This window comes from Nerophis ophidion, linkage group LG20, assembly GCF_033978795.1.
Source record: "Nerophis ophidion isolate RoL-2023_Sa linkage group LG20, RoL_Noph_v1.0, whole genome shotgun sequence".
NCBI classification, from domain to species: Eukaryota; Metazoa; Chordata; class Actinopteri; order Syngnathiformes; family Syngnathidae; genus Nerophis; species Nerophis ophidion.
The window spans coordinates 14800174-14820430 of record NC_084630.1 but is presented as its reverse complement, the minus strand read 5'-3'; the positions used below and the strand labels follow the sequence as shown (position 1 = coordinate 14820430).

Below are 20257 nucleotides of genomic sequence, written 5' to 3'. Positions count from 1 at the left end.
ATTTTTTGTGAAGAAATGTTTAGAATGAATTTGATGAATCCAGATGGATCTCTATTACAATCCCCAAAGAGGGCACTTAAAGTTGATGATTACTTCTATGTGTAGAAATCTTTATTTATAATTGAATCACTTGTTTATTTTTCAACAAGTTTTTAGTTATTTTTATATCTTTCTTTCCAAATAGTTCAAGAAAGACCACTTCAAATGAGCAATATTTTGCACTGTTATACAATTTAATACATCAGAAACTAATGACATAATGCTGTATTTTACTTCTTTATCTCTTTTTTTCAACCAAAAATGCTTTGCTCTGATTAGGGGATACTTGAATTAAAAAAATGTTCACAGGGGGTGCATCCACTGCGCTAGAGTCCAGTGGCGACGTGCTTTACACCACTGCATCCCACGCTTTGCGTTCAACTTGGTGATGTATGACTTAGATCAGGGGTGCCCATTACGTCTATCGCGAGCTACCAGTCGACCGCGGGGGGTGTGTCAGTTGATCTCCAGCCAGGCTTTTAAAAAAAATAGACCTAAAAATTAGTGATCATCAATCTTCACCAAGACGTCACTTAAATGACATTCACGGTACCGGAGGGTCTTGTGAGATGACGCTGGCTGCTGCAAGATCATTATTATTAAAATATGACCGAGAGGAAGGCGAGAAACACTTATTATTTCAACAGACTCTCGCGCCGTATCTTACGTCAAAACTCTAAAGGCCGACTGCACATTTCCTATCTTCACAATAAAAGCCCTGCTTCATGCTGCCTGCGCTAACTAAATAAGAGTCTCGGAAAACTGGCGTGCACAAGCATTCCCTCAGAAAGCTGGCGTGCACATCACTTGTGCACGCCAGCTTTCCGAGACTCTTATTTTGTTGGCGCAGGCAGCATGAAGCAGGGCTTTTATTGTGAAGATAGGAAATGTGCAATCGGCCTTTAGAGTTTTGACGGAAGGGACGGCGCGAAAGTCTGTTGAAATAAAAAGTGTTTCTCGCCTTCCTCTCTTTCATTTTTTCATAATAATGAACTGGCAGCAGCCAGCGTCATCTCACAAGACCCTCGGGTGCCGTGAATGTCAATCAAGCAAGCTACGGAATTTGCCGCCAATGTTTTTCTTGTAAAGTGTATGGAAGCTGGATAAATTAGATGCCAAAAACCAACCACTTTCATGTGGTATTGTACAGAAAGGACAACTTTTTTTCTCCTCCATTTGAAAATGTGGGCGTTATCATCATTACTGTCTGATTCCAATCAATGCAAGTCATCAGAATCAGGTAATACACCAACTTATATTCTTGTCTTTGTGAAAGAAAGATATCTATATGTGTTACACATGCTTGTATTATCATTAAACACATTTAACTTGTTTACAAAAATGTCTCTTTCATAAATAAATAAATATAAATGATATATATAAATGAGGTAGATCCCCTCGAGCTGGTCAATTGAAAAGTAGCTCGCCTGCAGAAAAAGTGTGGACACCCCTGACTTAGATGCTGCTGATTGGCCATGGAAACCCATTCCATGAAGCTCTCCGCGTACTGTACGTGGGCTAATTAGTAGGTCACATGAAGTTTGGAGCTCTGTAGCAACTGACTGTGCAGAAAGTCTTTGCACTATGCTCTTCGGCATCGGCTGACCCCTCTCTGTCAGTTTACGAGTCCTACCGCTTGGTGGCTGACTTGCTGTTGTTCCCAAACTCTTTCATTTTCTTATAATAAAGTCGATTTTAGAATATTTAGGAGCGAGGGAATTCCACGACTGGATTTGTTGCACAGGTGCCATCCTATGACAGTTGCACGCTGGAAATCACTGAGAGCGGCCCATTTTTTCACAAATGTAGAAATCGTCTCCATGCCTAAGTGATTGATTTTAGGACACCTGATTCTCATCATTTGGATGGGTGGCCAAATACTTTTGGCAATATAGTGTAGCAATATTATGACATACTGGGACCCCATATTGTAATTTCTTACGAATGAGTGCATTGGAAAACAACCTATGAAGGCCACCAGAACTACACACTTCCTTCTGTCCTCCCTGCGTCTTTATCTCTACAGAACACACGTTTTGTGTATGTGTGTGCGCGTGTGTGTGCGTCATAAAGTTTGGCTTCGGCATGTGGCGACAATCCCGTTGAATGCCACACTTTAATGAGCGTCCTGTATGTCTATGACGGAAATAACGGAAGACATCAAGCAACGGCGTACGACCACAGGCTTGCAGCTCCAACCTCCCACTCAATGAAGGAGGTTGGTGCTGGCCCACCTAAGACCACAGGTATGAGCAGCATGCAATTTTAATACCGGCCCCATGAGAGAGTGGTTGACGCAATCAAACACCTGCTGCTCCCAGGTTTATTTCCTAATTGTAAGTCGTAAAAAAAAATCCACCCACAATGAGGCAAGACAAATTATAGTTAAAAAAAAAGTTTGTCCTACGTCACTGCAATTTTCATACTAGGCTCTTGTGAGAGTGGATGACATAATAAAAAAAAAGCTGTTGCTCATAGATGTATTATTAGAATATATATTACAAACCCTGTGGTGTTAGATGTAAATATAAATAGAATACAATGATTTGCAAATCATTTTCAACCCATATTCAGTTGAATGCACTACAAAGACAACATATTTGATGTTCAAACTGATAAACATTTTTTTTGTTGTTGCAAATAATCATTAACTTTAGAATTTTATGCAAGCAACACGTGACAAAGAAGTTGGTAAAGGTGGCAATAAATACTGATAACGTTGAGGAATGCTCACCAAACACTTATTTGGAACATCCCACAGGTGTGCAGGCTAATTGGGAACAGGTGGGTGCCATGATTGGGTATAATAAGTAATTCACAAACAATGATGGGGCGAGGGTCACCACTTTGTAAGCAAATTGTCGAACAGTTTTAGAACAACATTTCTCAACGAGCTATTGCAAGGAATTTAGGGATTTTGCCATCTAAGGTCCGTAAAATCAACAAAAGGTTAAGAGAATCTGGAGAAATCACTGCACGTAAGCGATGATATTACAGACCTTTGACCCCTCAGGTGGTACTGCATCAAAAACCGACATCAGTGTGTAAAGGATATCACCACGTGGGCTCAGGAACACCTTCAGAAAACCACTGTCAGTAACTCCAGTTGGTCGCTACATCTGTAAGTGCAAGTTAAAACTTTACTATGCAAAGCCACACCCATTTATCAACAACACCCGGAAACGCCGGGCCCGAGCTCATCTAAGATGGACTGATGCAAAGTGGAAAAGTGTTCTGTGGTCTGACGAGTCCACATTTCAAATTATATTTGGGGTCTGCAGTCCTCTCCAAAGTTTCTCGATATCATCCCATTGGGTTGAGTTTTTCCTTGCCCTGATGTGGGCTCTGAACCAAGGATGTCATTGTGGCCTGTTCCGCCCTGTGATTTTTATTATATATCAATAAACATTGATTAACGTTAATCATATTGCACATAGGTCACATTTAATCAAAGCCCAATGGCCAGATTTGGCCCGCCACATAATTTTCTGTGTTCTTCAAAAAGCCTGGAAATGATGTGCATCAATAAAGCCCTTAATCTCGCATACTAAATAAATATATTCGTTCTTTCAATTTTGACAGTAAAATTGCAATTACTGCATACAATTGCATGTCTTTTGCAAAAAAACACTATATTAACACAGGGGTGTCCAAAGTGCGGCACTCAGCTTGTCCTGGGGGAGCATACTGTTAAGTACGGCGGGGGAAGGAGACGACACCACAGCAGGGATCAGTTCAAAAGTTTTATTGATACTGATGAATGGTTAGAGTATGTATGCTACTCTACGTGACTGGTTCGAGACGATGTGTAGAATTAAATGTTACCCGAGTTTTTTGTATGTTCGTGCTGAATGAATCTTTCGTCATACCAAAGGGGTAAGGCGAGAAAGCAGTACATGGGCAAGTGCGAGTTCGGGGACTGGAGAGAGACAACGGGGTCCGTGTCCAAGCGGGGGTCGAGGATACAGGTAGCAAGTCCAAAATCCGGTGGGAAGTTGAGGCACACATCTCAATCACGGGCAACAGAGGGAAGACTACAGGGAACACAGAGGACATAAGTGAAGTGAAGTGAATTATATTTATATAGCGCTTTTCTCAAGTGACTCAAAGCGCTTTACATAGTGAAACCCAATATCCAAGTTACATTTAAACCAGTGTGGGTGTCACTGGGAGCAGGTGGGTAAAGTGTCTTGCCCAAGGACACAACGGCAGTCACTAGGATGGCACAAGCGGGAATCAAAACTGCAACCCTCAAGTTGCTGGCACGGCCACTCTACCAACCGAGCTATGCCGCCCTATAAGACACGGGCACGTTGAAAGCGCAAAGAGCGCTAATACGCAGAGGGAAGCCAGAAACAGGATGCTTACTACGAAGAGTGAACTACGTTCCGGCACTGGATCTTCAGGACCGCTGGTCTTCATGCATTCTGCCCTCATCAGACCCAGGGACGTGTACCGTCGTGTTTCTAGCGGAGGTGCCCGGCTGCGCTTGCAACTGATGACATGTGGGATTGTGCATGCGCCGTGACACAACTCTAGTTTTGTTGAAGCACATTGTTGGACAAAAATAAATAGCAGTGAAACATTTTTAAATGAAATGCGAAAAATAATCATATGGTACAATACAATCAGCAAGACAGGATGGAAATAGAACAGGGGTTTCAAGGTCAATTTAACCCCCAATTCCAACCCTTGATGCAGACAGAGTGCCAAGCAGGGAGGTTTTGGGTCCCATTTTTATAGTCTTTGGTATGACTCCACCGGGGTTTGAACTCATGACCTACCAGTCTCAGGGCCACCGAGCAGGTCAATTATTAGTTATTAGAATACAAATTTGAGCTCTTCCTCAGTACATTCTTTTCTCTCTTTTTTTTAAATTTAAGCGTGTAATTATTAATAATACACGCTGTCCCCTATAAAACAAAACTGACACTAAATTTAGTATTTAAACATATATAATGTTTGTTACTAACTTTTTTTTTTACAACATAAAAATCCATTAAAACAGCCCGGGCATACTTTGACTTTTTAGTGTGCAGCCCTTGGTGAAAAAGTTTTTTTGTTAGAATAAAATGCTTGTAATTTTAAAAGCAAATACATTATCCATCAATTTGTATGTACAAAAAAATCATTTTTCCATCTGTGTTTTCTTTCTGCATCCGTCCCGCTTACTTCCCGTTTAGTCCATCACCATGGTTACCTATTAGTTTCAGCTGCTACTCCCGGTCCATGCACACCTGTTTTTCTAATCACCTTCACTATATAAGCCTGCCCCTTCTGTTCTTTCTTCGTGGATTCATAGCTTGCTTTCACGCAACATTACATCCATCATCTTCCGCTTATCCGAGGTCTGGTCGCGGGGGCAACAGCCTAAGCAGGGAAACCCAGACTTCCCTCTCCCCAGCCACTTCGTCTAGCTCTTCCCGGGGGATCCCGTGGCGTTCCCAGGCCAGCCGGGAGACATAGTCTTCCCAACGTGTCTTGGGTCTTCCCCGTAGCCTCCTACCGCTTGGACGTGCCCTAAACACCTCCCTAGGGAGGCGTTCGGGTGGCATCCTGACCAGATGCCCGAACCATCTCATCTGGCTCCTCTCGATATGGAGGAGCAGCGGCTTTACTTTGAGTTCCTCCCGGATGGCAGAGCTTCTCACCCTATCTCTAAGGGAGAGCCCCGCCACACGGCGGAGGAAACTCATTTCGGCCGCTTGTACCCGTGATCTTATCCTTTCGGTCATTACCCAAAGCTCATGACCATAGGTGAGGATGGGAACGTAGATCGACCGGTAAATTGAGAGCTTTGCCTTCCGGCTCAGGTCCTTCTTCACCACAACGGATCGGTACAACGTTCGCATTACATCTGGTATGTATTGTTTTTCGCTAGCTCATACGTTAAGCCATCTTGTCATCTATAGCTCACATGCTAATCATCTTTGTTTTTACATTTATGTGCCTTCGTGCCAAGTCTTTGTATTTTTTGTGTATCCTAGCTCTCACGCTCGCGTCTTTTGTTTCCCTTTTCTTAGCTTCAGTGTTTTTGTTTCATAGATCCCTTTTGTTAACTAAATTAGTTAAAATCTTACCTTTGTTGTGTTCACGTGTTGACGTATCCACTAGGGCAGGGGCGCTCACACTTTTTCTGCAGGTGAGCTACTTTTCAATTGACCAAGTCGAGGAGATCTACCTCATTCCTATTTATAATTTATGTTTATTTATTTATGAAAGAGACATTTTTGTTAACAAGTTAATAGTGTGTAATGATAATACAAGCATGTTTAACACACATAAGAGAAGTTAAGTCCCTACCTTTAGTCAAAAGTGATTTATGACCCCCCATAAAACAATGATTTATGACCCTCAAGGTCAAAGGTCAATGATTTATGACCCCTCAAGGTCAAATGTTAATGATTTATGACCCCTCAAGTTCAAAGGTCAAAGTCAAAGATCAGGTTCAAAGGTCAGGTTCAAATGTCAAGGTCAAGTGGGTGTGGCTTACCCGGAAGAGGGTGGAGTTAAGACCTGCGGTGGGAGTGGTTAAACCAGGAAGAGGGTGGAGTTAAGACCTGACAGGGAACAGAGGAGGGTTCAGTTTTTTTAAGAAAGCAATGTCATCTGAGCAGCATGTGACCATATATTTGATAGTTTAAATGTTTACGATCGTTTGAAACAACTTCCAGATTTCGATGTATTGATGGCTGGGAATGTTACGTGTGGAGATGTGGACACGCACGCACTTCACACACACACACACACACACACACACACACACACACACACACACACACACACACACACACACACACACACACACAAACACACACACACACACACACACACACACACACACACACACACACACACACACACACACACACACACACACACACATTCGTACGCACTGTTATTACCATGTTATTAGACATTGTCTTAGTCATTATTTGGAGCTTTATACGTTAGCGTAAAGACTTTGTTCGATTCGGTCATGATTAGTGAAACGCCTGTTTCGATTGATAAAAATAATAAAACTTACATTGACGCTCCGCAAAAAAGTCGAGTGTTTCTAAATCGTATTCAGTTTTCAGCTAAAAGAAAGAAGAGACGGAAGCCCTTTCTCGATATTTTCATCGTTATCTACCGTGGATTGGGAAGTTTTTGGTGGACACGCACACACACACGCACACACACACACGCACGCACGCACGCACGCACGCACGCACGCACGCACGCACGCACGCACGCACGCACGCACACACACACACACACACACACACACACACACACACACACACACACACACACACACACACACACACACACACACACACACACACACACACACACATTCGTACGCACTGAAACAACTTCCGTACCTCACGAAAACATATTTAAACAGATGGAAAAAACTATCGCAGAACACAGTGTCACGTAGCAACTGGTCTTTACGGTCGTTTGAATCAACAGGTCAGTTTGGGGGACAAAAGGAGGGTTCAGTTTTTACTGACTTCCCATCTGACAGTTTAAATGTTTATGACCGTTTGAATCAACAGGACACGCACGCACACACACACACACGCACGCACACACACACACACACACACATACACACACACACGCACACACACACACACACACACACACACACACACCATTACCTCTGCTTTACCATGTTATTAGACATTGGTTTAACTCCATTTAAGCATTTAAACGTTAAAAGCATTGCACTTGTACGACGTTGTAATACTTTTTTTTTACCAGCCGATGACGACGAAGTGAAAGACGATGAACTTTGCTTAAACAGTCTTACAAAGTTGGAAGATGATTATCGAGGTGTGTTTAAACCTTCGAATTATTTAATATTGTGTGTATTCATTATTTTGTTTTATAGAGGATTTGCCGTAAGATCCTAACGCGATCGTTTTAACACAATCGCAGTCTGGTGAGTCAAATGATTCTCATTTTACAAGAAAAAAAACATGCGGTATACGATACATATATACATATATTTACTTACATCTCCGGCTCGCTGGTCTCCCTTAAAGCTGGCGGGTCCGTCAACGGCCGTTCCAGGCAGAGGAGAAGGCTTGATTGTGCCAAAGACTCCAGACATCGAATCCTTGCTCCGAGGGGAAATCATCGAAAACGACGGTGAATGTCCGACAGGCACCCGCTGTAAGTTTTTCTCGTTTTCTGTAAGCTTTTTTAAGATTCTCAGGAGCTTTAAAGAGCTCCTCTCATTCCAATGTCTTTCGCTCAAATGAATTTCGCGCCTAAGGGGAATGGGCGGGGACTGATTCCGGAGGTGGGCGGTTGTTTCCGCCAAGCAACCTTCTGGTTGAAATGGAGTGTGGATCAAGATGGATCCCTACTCTATATTCTTTTATTTAACCCAATGTTTTTTAAATACGTGTATAATGCTTTATATCCTATGTGTTGTGAATTCCATCCTACAATATCTTCCAAGGAACCCAAAGAAATGTTACCACACCTCCCGCTTTATTTATTCTATAGATTGCCTGAACTATTTCATAAACTAAATCTTGTCTTGTTTCTGATGCTATGTTTTTTATGCTCATCAATGCATTGTTGGACTGCGAGCACACAACTACTTTCCTTGCTTTGTTTTCCTCTATCCAGTTAACTGCCATATAAATTGCTACCAATTCCCCCGTAAAAACAGATAGTTTATCACTGATTATTTTATTTAATACTATGTTTCCTTGTGGGATAACTGCTACAGCTCTTACCTTTATTTTTTTTTTATATAGTTTTTGATGCATCCGTATATATCATATCTCAATCCATTTTTCTATCCGGTAACTATTTAAATTTCTATTCTTTAGTAATTGCATGTTTTCTTTTGGGTTATCAAACATCCACGGTGGTATTGCAGGCATTGGTACCGTAGGACTAACTTTAATATTGTCAATTTTAACTTTATTACATATGTCTCCTATAATCCACCCAAAACTATTCTTTTTTGTTTTCTCTTTTTCTTGGCAGATTGGTAACACTGGACAAGTCGGATATCCTTGCTTGGATCCTTTTAAAGTTGCCCGATAAACTGCTGAGAGTTGATCTCTCCTCTTGTCCAAAGGTTTTTCGTTCATTTTTACTTGTAATACTGGCACTAGGGTTGATGTAGTAGCTCCACAACATAACCTTAAAGCCTGTGACTGGATCCGGTCTATTTTCCCAAGTCATGTTTTTGAAGCAGATTGGTAAATAATGCATCCGTAATCAATAACAGATGGAATTAAAGTTATAAATATATACATGTATTGTTTTCAACGTTAACCTATCAGCCCCCCAATCATTACCCCTCAAAGCCCTCATTATATTTAACACCTTTTTACTTTTTCCCCTATTTTTTTATTTTCCGGAAGGAACACTCCTGAAGGAATAAATAAAGTACTATCTAATCTAATCTAATCAAATCTATTTTGCTGATGTGAGTTGACTAGTTCATATTTTTATCAAACCATATTCCTAAATATTTAAATACTTGTACCTCTTCTATATTTTCACCTTAGAGTTTTTATTTGGAGCTTGTTTGGTACTTTTGTCTTTGTAAAATGTATGACTTTTGTCTTTCCAACAGAGAATCTTAAACCTCAAGCCGTTCCCCAGTCTTGAACATTATTTACCACTTTGTTAGTTTTTTGATTATTTCTTTTGACTCTAAATAATATACTAGTCTTTCATTAATCTTTTTTTTTTTTCCATTACTTTTCCCCAAATTTATAATTTCCTGCCTCTTCCGGGTCTTACCCTGACTTGCATATTGGAATTGTTACCGCTAATTTTCCCCTCTGCCGGTCATTTTCCTTCTTCATATATCCTGTCATATCATTTCAAGACCACTTCTTTGACGATGCTACCTAAGTTTTTGATCATTTGATAACCCGCTAGGTCTTTCCCCGGTGACGTATTTTTAACCTTTTTCAAAATTCGAACCATTTCATTCAAAGAAAATGTCATATCCATAGTGTTGGTAAAGCTATTATCGTTGTCTTCCATCATTTCCCCAATATTTAAACTCATTGTTTTTTCTCTCTTTTGTTTTTCCACATTTCTCAAATTATCATTACTGTGCACTTTAACACATTTTTTTTGCTAAAGGTTCTGCTGTTTCTTTACCCGTGACTACATCTTCTTTAATAAATGTGGCACATCATCCTCTTTACCCTTCATTCCTATCTTTACGAATCGTTATATATCCTTTTATTATAAAGTTAAATTTTGGCTTCAGCCCTGTTTCTTGAATACAAATTATACGTGGTTTAGTTTTCATATTTTTAATATATCCCTTTAATTCATGTTCGGTTGCTATCAAACTTCTGGCATTCCACCGGACCATTAACAGGGTGTTGGAATGTGGTAACATGACTCCGTCACGTCTACTCTCCGTAGTACAGCTTGCACCCGGTACCAAGATAGTTCTTTCAACAACTTTGATGCTGCTTTGACAATTATTTTGATCTTCTCAGTCTTATTTTTACTTTCATTTTGTATCAAAGCTGAGTTGTGCTCTCTGGTTTATTTTGCAAATGAACCGACAGAACATGATCATGTACAAGACTCGCCTACCCACAATGCACTGCAATATATTTAAACTCATTGTTTTTTCTCTCTTTTGTTTTTCCACATTTCTCAAATTATCATTACTGTGCACTTTAACACATTTTTTTTGCTAAAGGTTCTGCTGTTTCTTTACCCGTGACTACATCTTCTTTAATAAATGTGGCACATCATCCTCTTTACCCTTCATTCCTATCTTTACGAATCGTTATATATCCTTTTATTATAAAGTTAAATTTTGGCTTCAGCCCTGTTTCTTGAATACAAATTATACGTGGTTTAGTTTTCATATTTTTAATATATCCCTTTAATTCATGTTCGGTTGCTATCAAACTTCTGGCATTCCACCGGACCATTAACAGGGTGTTGGAATGTGGTAACATGACTCCGTCACGTCTACTCTCCGTAGTACAGCTTGCACCCGGTACCAAGATAGTTCTTTCAACAACTTTGATGCTGCTTTGACAATTATTTTGATCTTCTCAGTCTTATTTTTACTTTCATTTTGTATCAAAGCTGAGTTGTGCTCTCTGGTTTATTTTGCAAATGAACCGACAGAACATGATCATGTACAAGACTCGCCTACCCACAATGCACTGCAACCCAACGCTCCTGGTCGGATGTTTTTTTCGGGGTTCATGGAGAGATGCGGTAAAGAGTGGTAGCCAAGACACACGGTCACACACGGTCACACACGGTCACACACGGTCACACACGGTCACACACGGTCACACTCGGCAATTATTTTGACCTGGGGAGCAGATATAGAGGAAAAAAAATTTGTCTGGGGGGCCGGGATATCTGATTTTCAGGTACAAAAAACTTCACAATGACACAAAATAAACACAACAGTTAAACCTCACACTAAAAAACAAGACATTGACTTGTACGTTCAAAAGACAGAATAGAACAAGTCAAGACATGCAATGCCATCTACAAAATGTTATGTAAATGTTAGTCATTACACACGCAGCTATGGTTTTGATGTATTTGTTACAGACATGTTTACGTCAAGTAACATCACATGGTTCCATTTGCACCTTTCAACAAATCTGAAAAGGAATATTAAGAAGTAAAACTTATATTTAATCCTACCTCTTCTCCGAGCACACGGTGACCGTACATACGGGTCGAAAAATGTTGACCTAATTCAGCATTTCTCAAAGTGTGGGGAATAGAGACATGACAGGTGGGGCGCGAGGAAAGGGAGGAAATTTTTTATTTTTGATTTTTTTTTTACTATGCTTTCATTTTCTATACACACTGTAAATCACTTTGTGATTCTGTCTGTGAAATCCGCCGTATAAATAAATGTAAATTACTTATTTTTCCTGTAGGCTTTAAATTTCTCGGCAGGAGCGAAAGTTTGACAGACATAGCAACAGTAACTTTTGCAGGCAGGGCTAAGAGGAACAAACTTTCGCGCGGATGGGTAGCAGGCTAATGTGCGGACCACAATTACACAAAATGGATACATTTGCAACTCGCACCTCAAAGGTCTGCGGAGAAACAAAAATATGACGGGTCTAATCAAACAAAAAGTCAACCTAAAAGAAAATATGGCGAAGGGTATCTTGCTCTTGGATTCACGGCAGCGGAGGTGGGGGCAGAGGAGAGACCCCTGTGTGTTCTTTGTCTAAAACGGCTAGCAGCAGACAGCCTGAGACCCAACAAAGCAAAGAGACAACTCGAGACCACACATGATGTCCAATAAATTGTTTTGTTGGGGCGATGGGGGTAGGTGGGCCTTGAGTGTAAAGTGGTGATGACAGAAAAAAAAAAGTTTGAGAAGCCCTGACCTAATTGTACGGATCTCACTTTAAACGGCAAACCGATCATTTAAATGTTTTCACTTTGAATATGAAACGAGGAGTAAAATGTACAATATTATCAATTATTTCACAAGGACATGTTTTAAGGATATTGTACAGTATCATTAAATCTAAAATGAATGTGATCACTTTCAGGATCATTTTATTTTTAGCCAGTAAACAACTGTTATGTACTTTTGAATCGGGTTTTCCCCTTTAAATAACAAAAATTATAGAATTTTACAATATTCATTATTATTAAATATTAAATGTGCCAACTAGTTTTACGGCATACATCATTCCCCCTTTACCCATTTGTTAAAAAGACGAAAGTTGATGCGAACGCCTACGTGCTGTCAGAAAACTAAAAGAAGAAGAATGCCTTTGTGCAATTACTGCTAATAAATCAATCAATAAAATGCATCAGTCAAATAGTACAGGCAACTTCGTTAACATGGAGCCACAGACAATTTCATTCAAAAAGTCCCAATTGCTAACATAAAGATACAACAACAAATAAAGGCAAAGAAGGCCTAGTAGGTAATTACAACATCAGACAAAGTATTAAAAATGTCGGTCCAATAACTGCACAGGGATGGGCAGAGCCAAAACATGTGTAGCAAGTAAGCTGGAGACTGTTGACACTGAAATAAGGCTATATGTGGCACAGATACAAGATTTATAAACTCTACTTAAAGCCCCACTTAAGAATTTTCAGTTTTGGTTTATATTGGCCGCACCAGTGAACCAAAGCGATGGCGTTTTCCCAAAAGGAAAACCACATTTACCATGAGGACTAGCGCATATAGCGTCCAACTGACACGATAATGCCACAATGATTCTGTATTACTGAACTTTCCACAGTAGGAACCTACATTCGTTTTCTACCACTTATTCCCTTTTGGGGACGTGGGGGTCGCTGGCGCCTATCTCAGCTACAATCGGGTGGAAGGAGGTGTACACCCTGGACAAGTCGCCCCCTCATTGCAGGGTCAACATAGACGGACAACATTCACACCAACCTACATATTTTACTCAAACCTTATATTTGCAGTTTGAAGTCACTGCATTGTTTTTCCTTGTACAGTTCTTTTGAGTTTGTTGCGTGGTTGGTCAGTGTGGAACTGCAAAGTATCGCGCTGGTGGGTATTTATTGCTACCACACAAATTTCCAGTAGCTAAAATTAGTATTATTATTCTGATTTGAGCATTGAAAGTCACTTACTAGTTTAGCAGGAACAGATCCAAAGCAGCATTGGTCTAAAATCTCTTGTCTTTTGACCTCACGCAAGTTAGTGAAAGTCGTGCCATTGTTGATCCTTGATTGTCCCTCCCTTTTTTTTTTTTTGAAAACCCGATTCAAAAGTACATAACAGTTGTTTACTGGCTAAAAATAAAATGATCCTGAAAGTGATCACATTCATTTTAGATTTAATGATACTGTACAATATCCTTAAAACATGTCCTTGTGAAATAATTGATAATATTGTACATTTTACTCCTCGTTTCATATTCAAAGTGAAAACATTTAAATGATCGGTTTGCCGTTTAAAGTGAGATCCGTACAATTAGGTCAGGGCTTCTCAAACTTTTTTTTTTCTGTCATCACCACTTTACACTCAAGGCCCACCTACCCCCATCGCCCCAACAAAACAATTTATTGGACATCATGTGTGGTCTCGAGTTGTCTCTTTGCTTTGTTGGGTCTCAGGCTGTCTGCTGCTAGCCGTTTTAGACAAAGAACACACAGGGGTCTCTCCTCTGCCCCCACCTCCGCTGCCGTGAATCCAAGAGCAAGATACCCTTCGCCATATTTTCTTTTAGGTTGACTTTTTGTTTGATTAGACCCGTCATATTTTTGTTTCTCCGCAGACCTTTGAGGTGCGAGTTGCAAATGTATCCATTTTGTGTAATTGTGGTCCGCACATTAGCCTGCTACCCATCCGCGCGAAAGTTTGTTCCTCTTAGCCCTGCCTGCAAAAGTTACTGTTGCTATGTCTGTCAAACTTTCGCTCCTGCCGAGAAATTTAAAGCCTACAGGAAAAATAAGTAATTTACATTTATTTATACGGCGGATTTCACAGACAGAATCACAAAGTGATTTACAGTGTGTATAGAAAATGAAAGCATAGTAAAAAAAAAATCAAAAATAAAAAATTTCCTCCCTTTCCTCGCGCCCCACCTGTCATGTCTCTATTCCCCACACTTTGAGAAATGCTGAATTAGGTCAACATTTTTCGACCCGTATGTACGGTCACCGTGTGCTCGGAGAAGAGGTAGGATTAAATATAAGTTTTACTTCTTAATATTCCTTTTCAGATTTGTTGAAAGGTGCAAATGGAACCATGTGATGTTACTTGACGTAAACATGTCTGTAACAAATACATCAAAACCATAGCCGCGTGTGTAATGACTAACATTTACATAACATTTTGTAGATGGCATTGCATGTCTTGACTTGTTCTATTCTGTCTTTTGAACGTACAAGTCAATGTCTTGTTTTTTAGTGTGAGGTTTAACTGTTGTGTTTATTTTGTGTCATTGTGAAGTTTTTTGTACCTGAAAATCAGATATCCCGGCCCCCCAGACAAATTTTTTTTCCTCTATATCTGCTCCCCAGGTCAAAATAATTGCCGAGTGTGACCGTGTGTGACCGTGTGTGACCGTGTGTGACCGTGTGTGACCGTGTGTGACCGTGTGTCTTGGCTACCACTCTTTACCGCATCTCTCCATGAACCCCGAAAAAAACATCCGACCAGGAGCGTTGGGTTGCAGTGCATTGTGGGTAGGCGAGTCTTGTACATGATCATGTTCTGTCGGTTCATTTGCAAAATAAACCAGAGAGCACAACTCAGCTTTGATACAAAATGAAAGTAAAAATAAGACTGAGAAGATCAAAATAATTGTCAAAGCAGCATCAAAGTTGTTGAAAGAACTATCTTGGTACCGGGTGCAAGCTGTACTACGGAGAGTAGACGTGACGGAGTCATGTTACCACATTCCAACACCCTGTTAATGGTCCGGTGGAATGCCAGAAGTTTGATAGCAACCGAACATGAATTAAAGGGATATATTAAAAATATGAAAACTAAACCACGTATAATTTGTATTCAAGAAACAGGGCTGAAGCCAAAATTTAACTTTATAATAAAAGGATATATAACGATTCGTAAAGATAGGAATGAAGGGTAAAGAGGATGATGTGCCACATTTATTAAAGAAGATGTAGTCACGGGTAAAGAAACAGCAGAACCTTTAGCAAAAAAAATGTGTTAAAGTGCACAGTAATGATAATTTGAGAAATGTGGAAAAACAAAAGAGAGAAAAAACAATGAGTTTAAATATTGGGGAAATGATGGAAGACAACGATAATAGCTTTACCAACACTATGGATATGACATTTTCTTTGAATGAAATGGTTCGAATTTTGAAAAAGGTTAAAAATACGTCACCGGGGAAAGACCTAGCGGGTTATCAAATGATCAAAAACTTAGGTAGCATCGTCAAAGAAGTGGTCTTGAAATGATATGACAGGATATATGAAGAAGGAAAATGACCGGCAGAGGGGAAAATTAGCGGTAACAATTCCAATATGCAAGTCAGGGTAAGACCCGGAAGAGGCAGGAAATTATAAATTTGGGGAAAAGTAATGGAAAAAAAAAAAAGATTAATGAAAGACTAGTATATTATTTAGAGTCAAAAGAAATAATCAAAAAACTAACAAAGTGGTAAATAATGTTCAAGACTGGGGAACGGCTTGAGGTTTAAGATTCTCTGTTGGAAAGACAAAAGTCATACATTTTACAAAGACAAAAGTACCAAACAAGCTCCAAATAAAAACTCTAAGGTGAAAATATAGAAGAGGTACAAGTATTTAAATATTTAGGAATATGGTTTGATAAAAATATGAACTAGTCAACTCACATCAGCAAAATAGATTTGATTAGATTAGATTAGATAGTACTTTATTTATTCCTTCAGGAGTGTTCCTTCCGGAAAATAAAAAAATAGGGGAAAAAGTAAAAAGGTGTTAAATATAATGAGGGCTTTGAGGGGTAATGATTGGGGGGCTGATAGGTTAACGTTGAAAACAATACATGTATATATTTATAACTTTAATTCCATCTGTTATTGATTACGGATGCATTATTTACCAATCTGCTTCAAAAACATGACTTGGGAAAATAGACCGGATCCAGTCACAGGCTTTAAGGTTATGTTGTGGAGCTACTACATCAACCCTAGTGCCAGTATTACAAGTAAAAATGAACGAAAAACCTTTGGACAAGAGGAGAGATCAACTCTCAGCAGTTTATCGGGCAACTTTAAAAGGATCCAAGCAAGGATATCCGACTTGTCCAGTGTTACCAATCTGCCAAGAAAAAGAGAAAACAAAAAAGAATAGTTTTGGGTGGATTATAGGAGACATATGTAATAAAGTTAAAATTGACAATATTAAAGTTAGTCCTACAGTACCAATGCCTGCAATACCACCGTGGATGTTTGATAACCCAAAAGAAAACATGCAATTACTAAAGAATAGAAATTTAAATAGTTACCGGATAGAAAAATGGATTGAGATATGATATATACGGATGCATCAAAAACTATATAAAAAAAAAATAAAGGTAAGAGCTGTAGCAGTTATCCCACAAGGAAACATAGTATTAAATAAAATAATCAGTGATAAACTATCTGTTTTTACGGGGGAATTGGTAGCAATTTATATGGCAGTTAACTGGATAGAGGAAAACAAAGCAAGGAAAGTAGTTGTGTGCTCGCAGTCCAACAATGCATTGATGAGCATAAAAAACATAGCATCAGAAACAAGACAAGATTTAGTTTATGAAATAGTTCAGGCAATCTATAGAATAAATAAAGCGGGAGGTGTGGTAACATTTCTTTGGGTTCCTTGGAAGATATTGTAGGATGGAATTCACAACACATAGGATATAAAGCATTATACACGTATTTAAAAAACATTGGGTTAAATAAAAGAATATAGAGTAGGGATCCATCTTGATCCACACTCCATTTCAACCAGAAGGTTGCTTGGCGGAAACAACCGCCCACCTCCGGAATCAGTCCCCGCCCATTCCCCTTAGGCGCGAAATTCATTTGAGCGAAAGACATTGGAATGAGAGGAGCTCTTTAAAGCTCCTGAGAATCTTAAAAAAGCTTACAGAAAACGAGAAAAACTTACAGCGGGTGCCTGTCGGACATTCACCGTCGTTTTCGATGATTTCCCCTCGGAGCAAGGATTCGATGTCTGGAGTCTTTGGCACAATCAAGCCTTCTCCTCTGCCTGGAACGGCCGTTGACGGACCCGCCAGCTTTAAGGGAGACCAGCGAGCCGGAGATGTAAGTAAATATATGTATATATGTATCGTATACCGCATGTTTTTTTTCTTGTAAAATGAGAATCATTTGACTCACCAGACTGCGATTGTGTTAAAACGATCGCGTTAGGATCTTACGGCAAATCCTCTATAAAACAAAATAATGAATACACACAATATTAAATAATTCGAAGGTTTAAACACACCTCGATAATCATCTTCCAACTTTGTAAGACTGTTTAAGCAAAGTTCATCGTCTTTCACTTCGTCGTCATCGGCTGGTAAAAAAAAAGTATTACAACGTCGTACAAGTGCAATGCTTTTAACGTTTAAATGCTTAAATGGAGTTAAACCAATGTCTAATAACATGGTAAAGCAGAGGTAATGGTGTGTGTGTGTGTGTGTGTGTGTGTGTGTGTGTGCGTGTGTGTGTGTATGTGTGTGTGTGTGTGTGTGTGCGTGCGTGTGTGTGTGTGTGCGTGCGTGTCCTGTTGATTCAAACGGTCATAAACATTTAAACTGTCAGATGGGAAGTCAGTAAAAACTGAACCCTCCTTTTGTCCCCCAAACTGACCTGTTGATTCAAACGACCGTAAAGACCAGTTGCTACGTGACACTGTGTTCTGCGATAGTTTTTTCCATCTGTTTAAATATGTTTTCGTGAGGTACGGAAGTTGTTTCAGTGCGTACGAATGTGTGTGTGTGTGTGTGTGTGTGTGTGTGTGTGTGTGTGTGTGTGTGTGTGTGTGTGTGTGTGTGTGTGTGTGTGTGTGTGCGTGCGTGCGTGCGTGCGTGCGTGCGTGCGTGCGTGCGTGCGTGCGTGCGTGCGTGTGTGTGTGTGCGTGTGTGTGTGCGTGTCCACCAAAAACTTCCCAATCCACGGTAGATAACGATGAAAATATCGAGAAAGGGCTTCCGTCTCTTCTTTCTTTTAGCTGAAAACTGAATACGATTTAGAAACACTCGACTTTTTTGCGGAGCGTCAATGTAAGTTTTATTATTTTTATCAATCGAAACAGGCGTTTCACTAATCATGACCGAATCGAACAAAGTCTTTACGCTAACGTATAAAGCTCCAAATAATGACTAAGACAATGTCTAATAACATGGTAATAACAGTGCGTACGAATGTGTGTGTGTGTGTGTGTGTGTGTGTGTGTGTGTGTGTGTGTGTGTGTGTGTGTGTGTGTGTGTGTGTGTGTGTGTTTGTGTGTGTGTGTGTGTGTGTGTGTGTGTGTGTGTGTGTGTGTGTGTGTGTGTGTGTGTGTGTGTGTGTGTGTGTGTGTGAAGTGCGTGCGTGTCCACATCTCCACACGTAACATTCCCAGCCATCAATACATCGAAATCTGGAAGTTGTTTCAAACGATCGTAAACATTTAAACTATCAAATATATGGTCACATGCTGCTCAGATGACATTGCTTTCTTAAAAAAACTGAACCCTCCTCTGTTCCCTGTCAGGTCTTAACTCCACCCTCTTCCTGGTTTAACCACTCCCACCGCAGGTCTTAACTCTGCCCTCTTTCTGTTTAAAACTCCACCCTCTTCCTGGTTTAACCACTCCCACCGCAGGTCTTAACTCCACCCTCTTCCGGGTAAGCCACACCCACTTGACCTTGACATTTGAACCTGACCTTTGAACCTGATCTTTGACTTTGACCTTTGAACTTGAGGGGTCATAAATCATTAACATTTGACCTTGAGGGGTCATAAATCATTGACCTTTGACCTTGAGGGTCATAAATCATTGTTTTATGGGGGGTCATAAATCACTTTTGACTAAAGGTAGGGACTTAACTTCTCTCACATAGATTCCTTTCTTTCATGAAGACAAAAATATAAGTTGGTGTATTTGATTCTGATGACTTGCATTGATTGGAATTAGACAGTGGTGCTGATAACGCCCGCATTTTCAAATGGAGGAAAAAAAAAGTCCTCCTTTCTGTCCAATACCACATGAAAGTGGTTGGATTTGGCATCTCATTTGTCCAACTTGCATACTCGTTTTTAAACACTTTGTTATGAGAGTAGCATATGTGTGTGGCCCTTTAATGTCTGGCAGCAGGTGAGTGACGTCAGTGAGTGTGCGGGTGGGCAAGCAAGTGAGAAAGCGGTCGCTGAGGGCGGGGGAGAAATACATTGGCATCAAACTCCGTAGCTTGCTAGCTTGTGCACGCTTGCTTTCTGAGACTCTTATTTTGTTAGCACAGGCAGGATGAAACAGGTCTTTTATGGTGAAGACAGGAACTGTGCAGTCGGTCTTTAGAGTTTTGACAGTAGGTACGGAGTCTCTAGAAATAAAATGTGTTTCTCTGCGTCCGCCCTGTTAGTGATTTTTTTCTTAAATATGAGCTCGCAGCAGCCAGCGTCATCTCACAAGATCCTCGGGTGCCGAGAATGTCAAACAACTGACGAAAGTGAAGTCTTGGTATGATTGATGATTGCTCATTTTTATGTCTATTTTTTAATGCCTGCCTTGAGATCAACTGACACA

General features: G+C 40.1%; 2 long non-coding RNA genes across 2 annotated transcripts; one reads left to right on the top strand and one right to left on the bottom strand.

Moving 5' to 3' along the window:
- The first annotated feature begins 7308 nt into the window (after nt 1-7308).
- Nucleotides 7309-9302, top strand: LOC133538583 (uncharacterized). Its single transcript, XR_009803046.1, has 2 exons — nt 7309-8205; nt 9037-9302. It is a non-coding gene; the product is annotated as an uncharacterized LOC133538583 (long non-coding RNA).
- Nucleotides 9303-16531: 7229 nt separating this feature from the next.
- LOC133538582 (uncharacterized) lies at nt 16532-18526 on the bottom strand. The gene is made up of 2 exons (XR_009803045.1): nt 17629-18526; nt 16532-16797 (listed from the first exon to the last, which is right to left on the bottom strand). It is a non-coding gene; the product is annotated as an uncharacterized LOC133538582 (long non-coding RNA).
- Nucleotides 18527-20257: the final 1731 nt, after the last annotated feature.